General features: G+C 42.9%; 1 long non-coding RNA gene across 1 annotated transcript in view; it reads left to right on the forward strand.

Annotated features, from left to right (window-relative positions):
* The first annotated feature begins 741 nt into the window (after positions 1-741).
* Positions 742-18,215, forward strand: part of LOC129408333 (uncharacterized) — a 32,979-nt gene continuing 15,505 nt past the window's right edge. Inside the window, exon 1 of the long non-coding RNA XR_008631888.1 lies at positions 742-862. This is a non-coding gene — a long non-coding RNA (uncharacterized LOC129408333). The remainder of the gene's footprint in view (positions 863-18,215) is intronic.

Raw genomic sequence — 18,215 nt, forward strand, 5'->3', positions numbered from 1 at the left:
TCGTTTTTCAAAATAAAACCAAAAATAAGAAAAAAAAAAAAAAAAAAAAAATCATTATTTGTCTCCAAAACCAAACTGAAAAAACAGATAATGATTCGGGTTTTTTTTTTTCAGTTTTTGATTTTGTGTTTAAATGAAAAATGGACTGGTCTCAGTCCTGGTCTCAGTCCCGGTCTGGTCCCAGTCTGGTTCCGGTCTCAGTCCCGGTCTCAATCTCAATCTGGTCCCGGTCTCAGTTCTGGTCTGGTCTCGGTCTCAGTCTCGATCTGGTCCTGGTCTCAGTCCCGGTCTGGTCCTGGTCTCAGTCTCGATCTGGTTCCAGTCTCAGTCCTGGTCTGGTCCCAGTCTCAGTCTTGGTCTGGTCCTGGTCTAAGTCCTGGTCTCAGTCCCGGTTGGTTCCGGTCTGGCCCCGGACCTGGTTTAGTCGATATGTGGCGCAACAGTCCAGCATCGCTGTTTAAGTCACCACATTTTTTTCCATTTTTCATTTAAACACAAAAACAAAATGAAAAATCGAATCATTATCAGTTTTTTCATTTTGGTTTTGGAGACAAATAATGAAAAAAATCGTCGTTTTTCATTTTCTTATTTTTTATTTTATTTTGAAAAACGAATAAACAAACGACACACAGATTATATTTTGATATGTGACTCCTGTGTTCAAATAATTCCCCTCGTGGATCAATAAAGTTTGTCTCATTTTAAATCGTAAATATTGTGAAGGTCTTGACCGGAAGTCCCCTTGCACACGCTCCTGCGCTTGACCGCGGTGCAGGCTGGGAACAGGATGCTGTCAGGCCGAGTGGAATAACGGCGACGAACCGCAGCAGCATCCTTTGTTTTTCCTGGGCACATAAAACAGGTAAGAACCCGTGTGTGCCCCGCGTCACGCCGCCGTACCCACCGCGCGCGCACGGAACCCGCGTTACGCACGGGTTTGACGCGGGGCACGACGCGCTTTTTGGCCCCCGAAGAGCCTCCCGAGCGCGGCTATTGTTCGGTCCAGTGTCACAGCAGCTTAGCCCCGGTGCAGCCCGAGTCGCCGTTGTCGAAAAGCGGGCTGGAATGCGGCCTGGCTCGGGCTGGAGGCGGCGGGCGGCGGCGTGGCGGTGTCCGAGGCCCCGGGAGCGCGTCACATTTTCGGCCTGGTGACACACGGAGTCCCGCTGCTGCTGCTGCTGCTGGTGCTGGAGGTGTTCCGGCGTTGCACTGCACCAATCCCCGCCGGCCTACGGAGCGCATTGTCCGCGTCAGCTGTTGATGCCAGCCCCGGACACATGGGCAAGCCCCGAAATAACCACTCCGCGCTTTTGCATTTTTGCGCATATTTGCCCCCTCAGCCATAAAACACCCGCAAATGATCTACGCCCTTTACGCATCTATTTCCAGAGTTTTTTTTTTTTTTTTTTACGCAGACCGGGGCAACTTAATAAGCAGCTGCTAATCTGTTTTTCATTAAATGGCCCGCTCCCCAATCAGCGCCGAACGTGGACAGCGCCATAATCATGCGGGTTTAAAGGTGTAATGACGCTAAGCGCAGCAGGGGGGCGCTTCGAAAACAAAACAAAATGTCACGAATTAAAAATAGTCCCAGAAGAATGAATGGAGGATGGAGGATTATGTCGTTTCCAAAGATGAGGATGAACCGAAGCCTCGTCGACAAAGAAAATACTAGCATAAAAAAGAGTTTGCGTTTAATTTGTACGTTTTTTTAGTCCGACTCCTGAGCGGTGGGTTGTTGGTTGAATTCCTGCTTGGATTCACAGACTTTGTGCTCTTGAGCCTTTTCTGCTGGACCAGGACTAAACCAAGAGCCAAACCAGGTCAAAATGAGAAGGACTAAACTAAGACTAAATCAGAGACCAACCCAGGGGTTAAACCAGGACTAAACTGGGACTAAACCGGGACTAAACCGGGACTAAACCGGGACTAAACCGGGACTAAACCAAGAGCCAAACCAGGTCAAAATAAGGACTAAACTAAGACTAAATCAGGGACCAAACCAGGGGTTAAACCGGGACTAAACCAGCACTAAACCAGGACTAAACTGGGACTAAACCAGGACTGAACCAGGACTGAACCAGGACTAAACCAGGACTAAACCAGGAACTAAACCAGGACTAAACCATGACTGAACCAGGGGCTAAAATAAGACTAAACCAAAATTAAACTGGGGACCAAACCAGGTCAAAATCAGAACCAGGACTAAACCAGGAATTAAACCAGGGTCCAAACCAGGGTCCAAACCAAAACTAAACCAGAACTAAACCAGGACTAAACCAGGGACTAAACTGGGGCTAAATCAGGAACTAAACCAGGACTAAACCAGGGTCCAAACCAAAACTAAACCAGGACTAAACCAAGAGCCACACCAGGACTAAACCAGGACTGAACCAGGACTAAACCAGGACTGAACCAGGGGGTAAACCAGGACTACATGAGGGACTAAACCAGGACTAAAACAGGTCTAAACCAGGGACCAAACTAAGAGCCAAACCCGGTCAAAATTAGAACCAGGACTAAACCAGGACTAAACTCGTCTGGCTCTGGTGTTTTCTGTAGGGTGGTGGTTGTGTTTGTTTTGATAAAGTTCATTGTCACAGAGCGGCCGCTACGTCTGTGTGAATGTGCCCCAGGGCAGCTGTGGCTCATTTTTAGTGTTTCAAATCTGGACTTTGTATTTTCCGTCTTTTTAAACGGTGATGTTTTGTGTTTTATTTACAGTTGAATATAAAATGTGTTTCTGAAATGTGTGAAACAACATTGTGCTCTCAGAATGTCACACGAGCCTGACGCTCCTCATGCTCCTCACTCATGCTCCTGACCCTCCTCATGCTCCTGACGCTCCTCATGCTCCTCACTCATGCCCCCGACCTCCTCATGCCCCCGACGCTCCTCATGCCCCCGACGCTCCTCATGCTCCCGACACTCCTCATGCTCCTCACTCATGCCCCCGACGCTCCTCATGCCCCCGACGCTCCTCATGCCCCCGACGCTCCTCATGCTCCCGACGCTCCTCATGCTCCTCACTCATGCCCCCGACGCTCCTCATGCTCCTGACGCTCCTCATGCTCCTGACGCTCCTCATGCTCCCGACGCTCCTCATGCTCCTCACTCATGCCCCCGACGCTCCTCATGCTCCTCACTCATGCCCCCGACGCTCCTCATGCTCCTCACTCATGCCCCGACGCTCCTCATGCTCCTCATGCTCATGCCCCCGACGCTCCTCATGCTCCCGACGCTCCTCATGCTCCGATGCTCCTCACTCCTCATGCTCCCGACTCTCCTCATGCTCCTCACTTATGCTCCCGACGCTCCTCATGCTCCCGACGCTCCTCATGCTCCTCACGCTCCTCATGCTCCCGACGCTCCTCATGCTCCTCACTCATGCCCCCGACGCTCCTCATGCTCCTGACGCTCCTCATGCTCCCGACGCTCCTCATGCTCCTCACTCATGCCCCGACGCTCCTCATGCTCCTGACGCTCCTCATGCTCCCGACGCTCCTCATGCTCCTCACTCATGCCCCGACGCTCCTCATGCTCCCGACGCTCCTCATGCTCCTCACTCATGCCCCCGACGCTCCTCATGCTCCTGACGCTCTCATGCTCCCGACTCCTCATGCTCCTCACTCATGCCCCCGACGCTCCTCTCCTGACGCTCCTCATGCTCCGACGCTCCTCATGCTCCCGACGCTCCTCATGCTCCTCACTCATGCCCCCGACGCTCCTCATGCTCCCGACGCTCCTCATGCCCCCGACGCTCCTCATGCTCCTGACGCTCCTCATGCTCCCGACGCTCCTCATGCTCCTCACTCATGCCCCCGACGCTCCTCATGCTCCTGACGCTCCTCATGCTCCCGACGCTCCTCATGCTCCTCATCATGCCCCCGACGCTCCTCATGCTCCTCACTCATGCCCCCGACGCTCCTCATGCTCCTCACTCATGCCCCCGACGCTCCTCATGCTCCCGACGCTCCTCATGCTCCTCCTCACTCACTCATGCCCCGACGCTCCTCATGCTCCCGACGCTCCTCATGCTCCCGACGCTCCTCATGCTCCCGACGCTCCTCATGCTCCTCACTCATGCTCCCGATGCTCCTCATGCTCCTCACTCATGCCCCCGACGCTCCTCATGCTCCCGACGCTCCTCATGCTCCTCACTCATGCCCCCGACGCTCCTCATGCTCCTGACGCTCCTCATGCTCCCGACGCTCCTCATGCTCCTCACTCATGCCCCCGACGCTCCTCATGCTCCTGACGCTCCTCATGCTCCCGACGCTCCTCATGCTCCTCACTCATGCTCCCGACTCTCCTCATGCTCCTCACTCATGCTCTCGACGCTCCTCATGCTCCCGACGCTCCTCATGCTCCTCACTCATGCTCCCGATGCTCCTCATGCTCCTCACTCATGCTCCTGACTTTCCTCATGCTCCCGACGCTCCTCATGCTCCCGACGCTCCTCATGCTCCTCACTCATGCTCCTGACTTTCCTCATGCTCATGACGCTCCTCATGCTCCTCACTCATGCTCCCGATGCTCCTCATGCTCCTCATGCTCCTCACTCACTCTCCTGACGCTCCTCACTCTCCTGATGTTTATGCAGAGTTTAGTATTGATCTGTGGATGTTCAGTCACAACGCAGACACAGACGACAAGGAACAAGGGACACACGAGGAGGAGAGGAAGAGAGGAGAGGAGACAGAGGAGGAGGAGCAGGGGAGAATAGGAGAAGGTGAGAGGAGGAAAGGAGAGGAGGAAGAGGCATAGGAGGAGAGGAGGAGCAGATTAGGAGAGGGTCAGATGGGACAGAGGAGGAGAAACAGACGAAGAGAGGGTGAGAGAAGCAGAGCAGCAGAGGAGGAGAGGGGAGGGTGAGAGGAACAGAGAAGAGAGTGAGAGAAGAGGGTGAGAGGAGGAGTGGATGAGATGGTGAGAGGAGTGGAGGAGTGGAGGAGTGGAGGAGTGAAAGCTGAATCCAGGTCAAGTCAATTTGATTTCACATGGAGCCATAACATGAGTCACACACAGAGACTTACTGACCCAAGATTGAACCAGGACTGAACCAGGACTAAACCAGGACTAAACCAGGACTGGACCAGGACTGGACCAGGACTGGACCAGGACTGAACCAGGACTAAGATAGTTTTGGTTTGAACCTGGTTTAGTCCTGGTTTAAGGTTATTCTTAGGTTAAAAGTCTGTTGATAAAAGTCTGGTTTAGTCCTGATTTAGTCCTTGTTTTAGTCCTGGTTTAGTTCTGGTTTAGTCCTTGGTTTAGATCTGGTTTAGTCCTGGTTTAGTTCTGGTTTAGTCCTGGTTTAGTTCTGGTTTAGACCTGGTTTAGTCCTGGTTTAGTCCTGGTTTAGTCCAGATCGGAGCAGTGAGTCTGAAGTGTTTTTCAGTCGAGTTTTTGTAGTGACGCTGCAGTGGAGCCATAATAACATTACATAATTCTGATGTTTTTACTGTGGTGGCGGTACTAAGCTCCAGAGTACACACATACTGCAGTACTGACTGTGTTATACTCCAGAGTACACACATACTGCAGTACTGACTGTGTTATACTCCAGAGTACACACATACTGCAGTACTGACTGTGTTATACTCCAGAGTGTGTTATACTCCAGAGTACACAGATACTGCAGTACTGAGTCTGATATACTCCAGAGTACACAGATATTACACAGATATTACACAGATATTACACAGATGGTACACAGATAGTACACGGATACTACAGTACTGCGTGTGTTATACTCCAGAGTACACAGATACTGCAGTACTGTGTGTTATACTCCAGAGTACACAGATACTGCAGTACTGCGTGTGGTATACTCCAGAGTACACAGAGAGTACACAGATACTGCAGTACTGCAGTACTGCGTGCGGTGTTGGGCACAGCTGTTGTTTACATCCACATAAGCTCCACGTGGATTTATTTACAGGCTTAAAAACACGAGCTTTATTCGGCCTTTTCTGAGCATATCTGATATCTGATACTTTAAAGCTGCACCATGGAACTTCTCTGCTCCATGGAAACCTTTCTGTTTCTGTTATGTTCCACAGTATCACATTAACACAATCTTGCGTTTACTGATGATAGATTTGCTCTAATCATATTTTGGGGCCAATATTGATTTAGAATTTACATTTTCCCCAAATTATGTCATTTAAATCGACCTCAAACTCACCCACAGCATTTTCTGCGACTTATGTGGATGTAATAAAACGATTTACAGGCAGATTTTGGCCTTGAACGTCTCATAATGTTTGAACTTTTATTCATACAAAAGTGCTGAGTAATGACGTGAAGGATTAACAACAGTTACATAACACGACTGGATCTCATGTGGAATAAGTGTTTAATAATGATGTAACAATAACCGAAATATCGTGATATCGTATCGTCAAAGTTCTTACAATAATATCGTGGACCATCACAATATATTGAAATTCAAGTCTCTTTGTTTAAATCAGGGGTGTCAAACTCATTTTTGTCCAGGGGCCGTATCCAACCGACTCTGATCCCAAAGTGTCCGGATCAGAAAACTCATGTCATATAAACCCCAAAATAGCAATAAATTCAAATATTTGTGCAGAGAAACACAAATCTATTACAGAAATCTTTTTTAATTGATGAACTCTTTCTTTTACAAAATATTATAATATTATGAACAACATGAAACTTTAAGAAAAATACAATTTCAACACAAAGTTTTAACATGAACTTGTATGTAAACAGGAATTACATTTTTGTTGTAAAATCCTGCACTCGGCTCCACTTTTCTCATGTTGGACATTTTTCTGATGAGGGTGTCACGGTCAACAGTCAAAACGATCGTCCTTTAAGAGCGTTTGGAAAGAGACAAGTCTTCATTTGTGCTGCTCTGGTGGGAGGGGCCACGTACAGAGACACTGGAGACGCTGCTGTGATAAACACCACAGAAAATTAACAAGATTTTAATTGAAAATATAATTAAATATTTTAGCAGAAAATCAGCCGAGGGCCACATTAAAGGTCTTGGAGGGCCGGATTTGGCCCCCGGGCCGTATGTTTGACACCTGTGGTCTAAATGAAGAGTTCTGGTGCAGCAACAGCTAAAAAAAAAACACAGAGGAACTACATAGACCATGATCCTTTACTCCATTTCAGTGCAGACTAGGACAACTATTTTCTTCATTATTTGTTTCCAAAACTAAAATGAAAAAAATGGACTGATCCAGGTCCGGGACCAGAGCCGACTCCGAGCGTCCACGGGTCCGAGCCTCAGCTTTGAGCTACGGTCCTGCCGTGGGCTCTGAACCTCCGGTCTGGTCTCAGTCTCGGTCCCGGTCTGGTCCCGGTCTGGTCTCAGTCTCAGTCCCGGTCTCAGTCCCGGTCTGGTCCCGGTTTGGTCCTGCTCTGGTCCCAGTCTGGTCTCAGTCCCGGTCTTAGTCCCGGTCTAGTCCTGGTCTTAGTCCTGGTCTGGTCTCGGTCTTAGTCCCGGTCTGGTCCCGTTTTCAGTCCATTATCCGTTTTTTTCCATTTTTCATTTAAACACAAAATCGAAAACTGAAAAAAAACAATCATTATCTGTTTTTTTTTTTATTTTGGTTTTGGCGACAAATAATCAAGAAAATTGGTGTTTCTTCGTTTTCTTATTTTTGGTTTTATATTAAAAAACGAATGAACGAACGACACACGGATTCACCTTTTTTAAAAAAATACTACAAAAATAAAGATATAACCTACGTTTTTATCGCAGTTTGGCCCAAAAATCAGCTTTATTAAAACATTACTGGAAAATTTACAGCGAACAAAAAAAAAAAAAACTTTCTGCTGAGTTTTTTTCTCGTTGAGTCTGACGCTAAATGTGGAAAAATATGTTCACTGGAGTTGTTCACGAGTGAGGGGAGGACGGAACGTGAGATTGACAGGTGGATCGGTGCAGCGTCTGCAGTGATGCGGTCGCTGTATCGGACTGTTGTGGTGAAGAGGAGCTGAGCCGAAAGGCGAAGCTCTCGATTTACCCTCAGTCTTCGTTCCTACTCTCACCTCTGGTCATGAGCTCTGGGTAGTGACCGAAAGGACGAGATCACGGATACAAGCGCTCGAAATGAGTTTCCTCCGCAGGGTGGCTGGGTGCTCCCTTAGAGATCGGGTGAGGAGCTCAGTCACACGGGAGGAGCTCGGAGTAGAGCCGCTGCTCCTCCACGTCAAGAGGAGCCAGTTGAGGCTCGGGCATCTGTTCTGGACGCTTCCTGGACGTCTCCCTCGGGAGATGTTCCGGGCATGTCCCACCGGGAGGAGGCCCCGGGGAAGACCCAGGACACGCTGGAGGGACTATGTCTCTCGACTGGCCTGGGAACACCTCAGGATTCCCCCGTAGGAGCTGGAGGACGTGTCTGGGGTGAGGGAAGTCTGGGAGTCCCTGCTTAGGCTGCTGCCCCCGCGACCCGGCCCCGGATAAGCAGACGAAAATGGATGGATGGATGTTCACTGGATGCTCAAACATTTTGTCTCGTTTACCGTTTTCTTTGACAATACTTTTTAGCTAACGAGCTAACGGGCTAACGGGCTAACGGGCTAACGGTAATTCAGCCTGATTTGATCCGTCAGTGCTAAAGCTATTAGCCCACGCAGACACGGATTAGCCACAATCTGCATCACTTGGCACACGCTTCCTCTCCTGCCCCGCCGCTCCCAGAGGACAGACTGGATTTTATGTCCAGTTGTAAAGTAAAAGTGTAGGAAAGTTCAGTTTGTTCTCTGCGTTTGACCCGTTCTTCAGTGTCTGTGGATTTAAACCCGTCGCGAGTGAATTTGCTGCACGTATTCAGTATTTATTCGCCTGATTTAGCGTTGGGCCAGTGTGGGTTAGGGTGTTTTAGCGTGTAGTTTCTTCCGGATGGTGTTTGGGGATGGTTCCGGACCATGTGCGCCGTGGTCCTCTGCTTCCTCCTTCGTCACCTGCTGCAGTTCCTCGTGGCGCTGTGGAACTCACGCTCCTGCTCCTGCGGTGAGACTCTGGGCTTTTCGAATCCGTCGTGAGGATATTTTACATTATTTAAACTTTTATTGTGAAGTATTTTCTGTTTTGTTTCTGTGTTGTACTTCATGTAGCACCAGTTTTAGGCCTGGTTTAGTCTTGGGTTTCGTTGTGGTTTAGTCCTGGTTCAGTCCTGTTTTCAGACCTGGTTTAATCCTTGTTTTGGTCCTGTTTAGTCCTGGTTTAGTCCTTTGTTTTGTCCTGGTTTAATTTTGTTTTAGACCTGTTTTAATCCTTGTCTTAGTCCTTGGTTTAGTCCTTGGTTTAGTCCTTGGTTTAGTCCTTGATTTAGTCCTCATTTTAGACCTGGTTTATTCCTCGTTTTAGTCCTGGTTTAATTTTGTTTTAGACCTGTTTTAGACCTGTTTTAGACGTGATTTAATCCTTGTCTTAGTCCTGGTTTAGTCCTTGGCTTAGTCCTTGGCTTAGTCCTGGTTTTAGACCTGTTTTAGTCCTGGTTTAGTCCTGGTATAGTCCTGTTTTAGACCTGTTTTAGACCTGTTTTAGTCCTGGTTTAGTCCTTGTTTTAGTCCTGGTTTAGTCCTTGGCTTAGTCCTGGTTTTAGACCTGTTTTAGTCCTGGTATAGTCCTGTTTTAGACCTGTTTTAGTCCTGGTTTTAGTCCTGGTTTAGTCCTTGGATTGGAGTCTTGAATTGATGTCGTGACACTAACTTTTACTACAGCGAAAAAATCCCTCCTGACCAGGAAGGATTTTTCTCACAAATCCCAAAGTAAAAACAAACTGCTCGTGTTCGTTTGACAGGACGTCTACACTTTTTAAAAAGATCAGATTTTGTCGATATCGTCGTCTGTGGAACATAAATGCACAGCAGCTGCGGGGGCTTAAAATTCTTAAAAAGATCTAAATTTCATGTTTCTAAATTAAGACCTTAAAAAGTCTTAAATTCTGTTGTGCAAGTCTTATTTTTTTCACAAAGGTCTTAAATTTCATTAGTCTGTTTTTGTGTTTACTCAGTTGGGCTGCAGTGCGATGTTAAATGGAGGGAGGAAAAAAACAATAATGTGAATGAATGTTTAATTTGGAGTTCGCCCAAACAATACTTAGTTTGTCTTGTTAGAATGTTATAAATAATATTTTTTGGCCATTTTGCAAGCAATGCATCCGACTATAAATGGGTTCTAAATGAAATTTTATAATAAAAATGATTTTTTGTTATTTAAAGCAGTAAGTTTTGGTCATTATTAGAATTGGATCTGGTGTTTTTCGTCCGTATAATGGATGTGATGTTGGTCTTAATTTTCATTTAAATGGTCTTAAAAAGGTCTTTAAAAAGTCTTAAATTTGGGGAAGTCAAACCTGGGGAAACCCTGAAATGGGCGTTTCTTCTCTAAATGGGAACACCTCCTGTTTTCTTCTTTTTCTACGAGAACTGTCAACATCCGGTCTAACAAATATGTCAGAGTACATTGACATGAAGCGCTTTGTGTTGTGTTTTTGTATGAAAAGTGCTCTATAAATAATGTTTGTTGTTGTTGACGTTGGCATTGAACCCACAGACGTGTAGATGTGTGTATGTCGCTGGCTATGTTCAGACTGCAGGGCTTAACGCTCAATTCCGATTTTTTTTGTGAAATCTGATGTTTTTTCGAGGTCGTTCACATTTCCAGTTAAATGTGACTTGTATGTGACTCCAGTGTGAACATTAAACGACCCAAAAGTGTGCCACATGTGACACTGGAGACACGACGACGTCAACCTGCAGCGAGCGTCTCTGTGTTTACAGAAGTTGTCCAAACATGGACGCAGCATCGAGCACCTGGAGATTTTAAAGTTCCTCTCGTACCGGAGCCAGAACATGAACAACTTACTTGTTTTAAGGAGGAGATTGAGAAGGAGAAGGACGAGGTTTTTGGTCGTGGTGTTTTATGGTTCAGTCCGTTGAAAGGAACGTGTGGATGTGGAGACGGAGCCAAGAGTGGTGAGTGGTGATGTGCTTCACTTCAGTCACACGGAGTTCATTAACAATTTTCGCCTACTTCAGCGCAGAATAGTGACGTTTGTGTCTTGTTGATAACGTGTAGGTGGATGAATGCACTTTGACCGTTCAGACTGAAGTCACATGTCAAAAGATCAGATATGTATCAGTTTCAGGAGCACATGTCCAAGTGTCCTGGGTCATATTTGAAAAATTCGGATCTGTGTCGTTCAGACTGTCATTAAAAGATCAGATACAGGTCACATAGAAGCCAAAAAATCGGATTAGGGTCACTTCAGGTGCAGTGTGAATGCAGCCTATGATTGAACCGAGTAGTAAAAACAGGATTTTCAAGTTTAAACACTGAAACCGTCACTGAACGTCGTGTAGTAAAATGTTGGGTTGTGCGGTGCTTTGTTTTACTTCTCAAAATGTTTATGTACTTTGCAGTCGCTTTTATCCAAAGTGTTTCCCAAAAGCAGAGTTTCTAACCTGTTATTAACTTAGTTGTCGGTATCAATGTCTAATGTCAAGACTCATGCCGGGCTATCATTAACTAACATGTTTACTTGTTTTTTTCATTGTCTGCGTTTGTACCGGAGAGGCCCTGATCACGTTTGAACATAATTTTGTTTAAGTACGTTTAACATGACGCTGGAATTGCTCAAACTGTACAAATAAATGCTACTTACGGACATAACCGCTTTGCTTCGACCGTGGACAGTTTAGACTTTTGTCAAGGAGAAGCGAAAAAGCAGAAGAGTCTAAAACTCTTTCTGATTGGTTGATTCCGCGCCACAGGAACGCCCACACTCCAGACCGACCCTCCTCGATTTTTTTACCCATTTTTAGCTCAAACTTTTTCAAAATCTCAGCTCAAAATCCTTGAGTCGTCTTAAAAACAGCTTTTTCATCGTTAATTCTGCTCTAGCTCCCGTCGCTCTGATTGGTCAAAGTGGTCACGTGATTCTACTGAGCATGTTCAACGTGAAACTAATACGTAACTGCATTTTCTTTGTGTTTTGGTCGTTTTTAAGCAGCTTTTTTTGTATTTCAACTGAAACAAATGTCCGTTTATGTTTCTCTTTACAGTTGGAAGGGATCAGATTGGTCAAAAATAAGGAACACTTGGACATTTCTTGTATAAAATTAGGACAAGGCCTTGTTTAGGGCTTGGCTGTACTGTATTCGCTTGTGGGTCTTCTTTAGGTCATCGCTTTTATTGGGTTTTTTTTTTTTGTTTAAAGTTTGGGTCAGGGTGAGGATCAGGGTTATGGATTTAGTTTCAGAAATATCTTTTAAACGTGAGAAAACAGAGCTGTGGAAACAAAGGTCCGCTCCATCGGCTCTCACCATCTTTTAGTTGGATCCAGATACAAATAACGACAAGGACAATCAAAGCTCCAGTGAAGAAGTTTGTGCAGAAACGTTTGAGTGAAATGAAAACATTTGCTCTTGTGGAGTGTAGAGTCTAGATTCTGTTAAAGCTGCACCATGTGACTGTCGCCTGCACGTACGGCTGTGCAATTACTTAAATTTTGATCACCATTTTGATTTGTGTGTCAAACAATCTCCAAACTCATATAATCGAGTTGAAACGATAAAGTTAAACAGACTTTATTTTGGGATATTTTTTATATAAATAAGTATATATATATTATATTTTTTTAATTTAATTATTATTATTATTATTATTATTATTATTAATAATATAATAATAATAATAATAATAATAATAATAATAATAATAATAATAATTAATAATAAATTAATAATTAATTAATTAATTAATTAATTAATTTATTAATTTATTTATTATTATTTATTTATTTTATTTTGAGCTTATTTTTGAGCTTGGTTTAAAAAAAAAAAAAAAAAAAAAAAAAAAAAAAACTCCAACCCCATTTGTTTGCATAATCAGATGGTTGACACTTTTTTTTTTTTTTTTCACCTTTGGAGTTTTTAAATGTAGCGATTGTAGAACAGCTGGATATATAGTTTATTTTGGAGATATTTATGTTTTTCTTTCTTTGCCTTATTTCATGTTTAAAGTTGATTTTATTCATTTTATGTTTTAGGTTCATATTTGTAGTCTATATTTATTTTTCAATTTGAAAGTTTTGCGTAAATTATCAATAACAAAGTGTTTTATTTTAGAGTGAAATGTTGAATAAATGCATCAAGTAACTAAAAAATAACTGTTTGAATATTCGTGATTTTCAATATTGACTAAAATAATCATGATAATGATTTTTTTCCATGATCGAGCAGCTCTACCTGTATCCTATTACTTTGCCTGGAATGTTCCACAGTATGGCATTAAAACTTAGACAAACTATTTATTTGAAATTACTTGGACACAGTGTAAGTAGTAATATAATAACAAAGAGTAAAAACCATAAATGGTCATAATAAATTCTAAATTAAAAGGTGTCAAATAAAGTATAATTATATAAATATAAATGTACAAAGTCAAAATAAAATCGAATAAATAAGTAATAAAATATAAAAGTAGACCTTGAATAGTCCTGTTATAGTCCTGGTTTAGATCTGGTTTAGTCCTAGAGTAGACCTGGAATAGTCCTGGTTTAGCCGTAGAGTAGACCTGGAATAGTCCTGTTATAGTCCTGGTTTAGTCCTAAAGTAGAACTGGAACAGTCCTGGTTTAGTTCCTAGAGTAGACCTGGAATAGTCCTGGTTTATTCCTAGATTTGACCTGGAATAGTCCTGCTTTAGACCTGGCTCAGATCTTTTCCACTGACTTACTGAATAAGGAAAATATAAAAGAATCAGTTTTGCATTTAATCAATAACCGGTGTTTTAAAAAAAGTGCATTGTTGTTGTGAGTGGGGGTCACCTTTGATTTGTTACTTAGCCTTGTTTGTTGCACAGAAGTAAATACAGTACAAACAAAGGTCAGACCCTGCAGCAGAAAGGTTCCAGAGTGCGTCTTTAGGTGATTTCGTTGTGATTTTGACAGATTTGTTGCGCTCGTTCGTGTTTCCGTTCCTTCTGTTCGTGAGGTGTGCATTAGTGCGGGTCGAGGACAGATTACAGCGCGTTTAAATCCCATCACAGAAACATATGGCGTCTGTGAAACTGCTCGTGTTTGGGTCTAATCCAGCAGAGGACGAGAAGGAGAAGGAGAAGAAGAGTTTATACGGTAAAAGAGTCTGGACACGTCGATGTTCTGTTTTGTTTTTACCGCGCTGTGGTCACGGCTAACAGGCCTCACTGCAAAAAAAACAAAATGTAGTCCAGTTAAGACGACTTGAATTATGAAAGTTTTATCATGATTTGAGTTAATTTCACTTGACGAGTAAAACTAACTGCCAGTGGAATAAGACTTTTTATACTTGAAATAAGAAAATACAACTTGCTGCACTTAAAATAAGAAATAAAATCTAATGTTGCTTGAATTATGAAAAAGACACTTCCATTTTACTTCTCAAGTTGAATCTACTCAAAGTCAAATATTCTTAATTTAAGTCATTGTAACTTTCCTAGATATTGTTTTTTCCAGTGCTGCTCTAGAACTGATTTTATTTAAGAAGATTGTTGATTAGGGGTGTAAAATATCAATAAAATATCAATAAAATATCAAAATATCGATATATCACAGACCTGGGCTTTGTACAGCTCCGGGGCCACATACAGATCTTTGTTTGACTCTGACCCGGTGTGGTATAAGATTTTGGCCCCGGGGTCAGAATCCTATTATGGTCTGTTGACTCCCCCTATGAAAATCTATATCTTATTAATAAAGAACTTGAATTCTATAGAAAAACTTGGAATATTAAAACTATATCTGCAAATTAAAACATACTGACATATTTAAAAGTGTTTTTAAAGAACTCAGATGCATTTTTTTTATGTCAATTATAACTTTTGAATGTTAAAAATTACTTAGTTGTTTAAACATATTTGACTGAAAATGAGATGAGTCATTATTAATGAGTTAGATAATCAAAGTGTTGTATAATGATTTGGAATCTTGTTAAAATAGACAGGGCTGATCAATTGAGTGGTTAAATAGGGGAAACCTGTGACTATAATAATCTGACCCCCCCAATATGTTTATTATAGTTATGATGATGTAAAGTAAGAAGTCATGTTATATTGACAATGATCTATTATATATAAAAAAGGTAAAAATCCTCTGACTATAGTAGTCTAACCCCCCAATATGTTTATTATAACACAACATGACTATATTCAGTGTGGTTATTCTTACAAACCGTCGCCTAAATTGACATTCTGATAAAGGATTATCTGAACATAACAAACTAAAAACCATAACAATGTAAAATACAAAATAAAAAGTGACAACATTGTATGTATATGCAATTTTAACAATATGTTAAAAGTCATTCTTCATCAAAACATTCCTTAAAATACATTAAAAGAAAGTGAATATGTAGCAAAATATAATAAAAGTCAATGACATGAGAAATAATGATTATATAAGTAACTACTAAAGAAAAAAGTAAGAGGAGTCAAAATCCTATGGGGAGGTCACTTTACTATAGCGGTATGTTCACCCCGGGGTCAAAATACTACGTTTAAGATCATGTGGAATTACAAAATGAACATATTTTATCATTTTAATTCATGGATGGACTAAAATTGCATTGCTTTTATTTTAGAGGTTTTTTAATGATGTTTTTTTTTTTTTTTTTTTTTTTTTTGTAAAACCTCACTTTTTCATTGCGTAGTCATAACAAACTCTTCTGTCTGAGCATCTCGACAAAACAATGAGATTTACTGTTTTTAATAAAGAAATACAATAATAATAATATTATGCAGAATTGATTTAAACATTTTGGCCTCCACAATATTTTCTGATAAAAATAAAATAAAATAAATGCCCAGTGCCCACCCCTCATATATCGTATCGTTCAATGTGATGATACAGTATCGATATCGTTTGCTGCTGTATCGATATATCGCCACGAGTATGTTTTGGTTTATTTTATTAAATTATTTTGTTACAGCTACAGTTTTGTTGTTTGTTTAGAGGACGGAAACTCATTTATGCGACACATTTGACATTTTCACTGTTTTGATGATTAAAATGTTTGTGTTTCATATGAACTTCGCACAAGACGTGGTTTAACAAAGACTTTAAGTATCACAGACATGATTTAACCTTAATTTTTATTGAACAAAATCGAAACAATTTGAAATATATCATATCGAATTGAAAGCTCGAGATATGGATCTTATCGTATCGTATCGGCAACGTCTTAATGATACTCAGCCCTGTTGTTGATGTGAAACGGTCCAGCAAAAACTGAGTCGTCTTCTGCGATAAAAAAAAAAAGTGTTTCTGCAACACAAAACTGTAATACTGTTGACTGATGCTGTGCAGGTTGGACTCTACATGTATCTCTAATGGTGGAATGTTTAGGAGTTGCCATGGTGACACAATGCACTTACAGATGGTTTAGATCTGGTTTAGTCCTAGAGTAGACCTAGAATAGTCCTGGTTTAGATCTGGTTTAGTCCTAGATGAGGTCTGGAGATTTTAGATCCTGGAATAGTCCTGTTATAGACCTGGTTTAGATCTGGTTTAGCCCTAGATTAGACCTGGAATAGTCCTGATTAGATCTGGAATAGTCCTGGTTTAGATCTGGTTTATTCCTAGATTAGTCCTGGAATAGTCCTGTTATAGACCTGGTTCAGATCTTTTCTTTGGTCCTTGGTGTGACATTTTCAGAGTCACTGACCTGGATCGTGATCTGTTGATGTGAGAGATCAGAGCGTTCGACACAGACTCAGCCACACACAGGCAGAACATGCAAACCCACCGCAGAACCCGGACCTGGGACTTTCTCGTTGTGAGGCAGAAGTGCTTGATCTGATCGCACCGGTTAGAATTTGGTGACATCATACTCCATCTGCTCCACTATTTCAATTGTTCAGACCCAATTTTCACAACTTTCCGTCTTATTTTAAATGTGGTTGGGGGTCCATCACCTGCTTGTTTCCATGGATACGCTATTGCTCTGCCTGGAATGTTCCGCAGTGTGACTTTAAACAGCTCTACTTTACATTTATTCAATTATAGGTGGTTTTATAGCTCAAAAATACCTAGAAAAGCAAAAAAGATCAACTTGTAACTTCGTCCGGTTTGGTCTCCGTGAAGATAGAAAGATTTAATGCCACACTGCGAAACATTCCAGACAAAGCGGTAACATTTCCAACCAGAAAAGTTACACAATGCACCTTTTAAAGTGAGATTCGAGCATGGTTTAGAGCAGTAAACAGAACTGAATTTGTGTTTCGGGATCCAGCGTCCCTGCGGTGTTCGTGTCACCTGCTCGTGTTGGCTCTGGCCCGGCTCTGGCTGCGGGCCCCTGCTCTGAGCCCGTCTGTGCTCCCGCTGCATGCTGGGAAATGTAGGAACAAAGGTCGGATTAAAACGGCAGGCGGGAGCAGAGCCAGAGGAGCAAACAAAACAGGAGGAGCAGAGACAGAGGAGCAGATTATGTTAAAATAAAGATCAGATTAAAGTCTAATAAAGCCTCAAGGCCGTCACACACCACAGGAGAATTTGTCCACGTTCGGGGAGGCGGGAAGACTTTGTGTCTTCGTGTGCGACTTTTTTATTTTTTTTTTAAGCCGCTGTGCTCCTCGTGTGTGTGTGTGTGTGTGTGTGTTTATGTGCGGCGGACACAAAGGCGTAAGACATCAACTCAGGAAATAGTGAAAATAATGAGGAGACTTTATAACTCGCCTCTCTAAAGCTGTACATTTAAACAGCAGCGTCTTAGCGATTTGTTCTCTCCAAATAATGACTCCAGTCCACAAAACAGTGCTGTTAATCCAGTTTGAGCCATTCTTTAAAAGTAAAAAGGTGGGAGTAGTTCCTCACGTGTGTCTGTTTACATCCACACAGCGCACGGATCGAGGCGAAACTGCAGATTAGTGACAGAACTGTTGACTTCAGCACCTGCCTTTTGTGCTTTAAAAATCATGTATTTGAAGTAGGGCTGTCGCGGTCGGGGAATTTCTCCTGCAGTGTCGTGTAGCGGCTCAACAGTGATGATGATATCGCGTCCCCTCCTCCATCCCACATCCCCCGGAGTTATAATATTTCCAGTGGCTCTGAAAACTCTGATGATGCTCCTGTTGCTGATGCACATGTACCTTGGTTGTCGTGTGTGTAGAGTGTGTAGTGTGTGTGTGTGTGTGTAGTGTGTGTGTAGTGGGAGAAGAAACATTTGGCTTTGGAACAAGTGCCGCTG

Source organism: Boleophthalmus pectinirostris, unplaced genomic scaffold (assembly GCF_026225935.1).
Source record: "Boleophthalmus pectinirostris isolate CB_2022bp ecotype Guang Dong unplaced genomic scaffold, ASM2622593v1 HiC_scaffold_16, whole genome shotgun sequence".
In the NCBI taxonomy this organism is placed as follows: domain Eukaryota; kingdom Metazoa; phylum Chordata; class Actinopteri; order Gobiiformes; family Gobiidae; genus Boleophthalmus; species Boleophthalmus pectinirostris.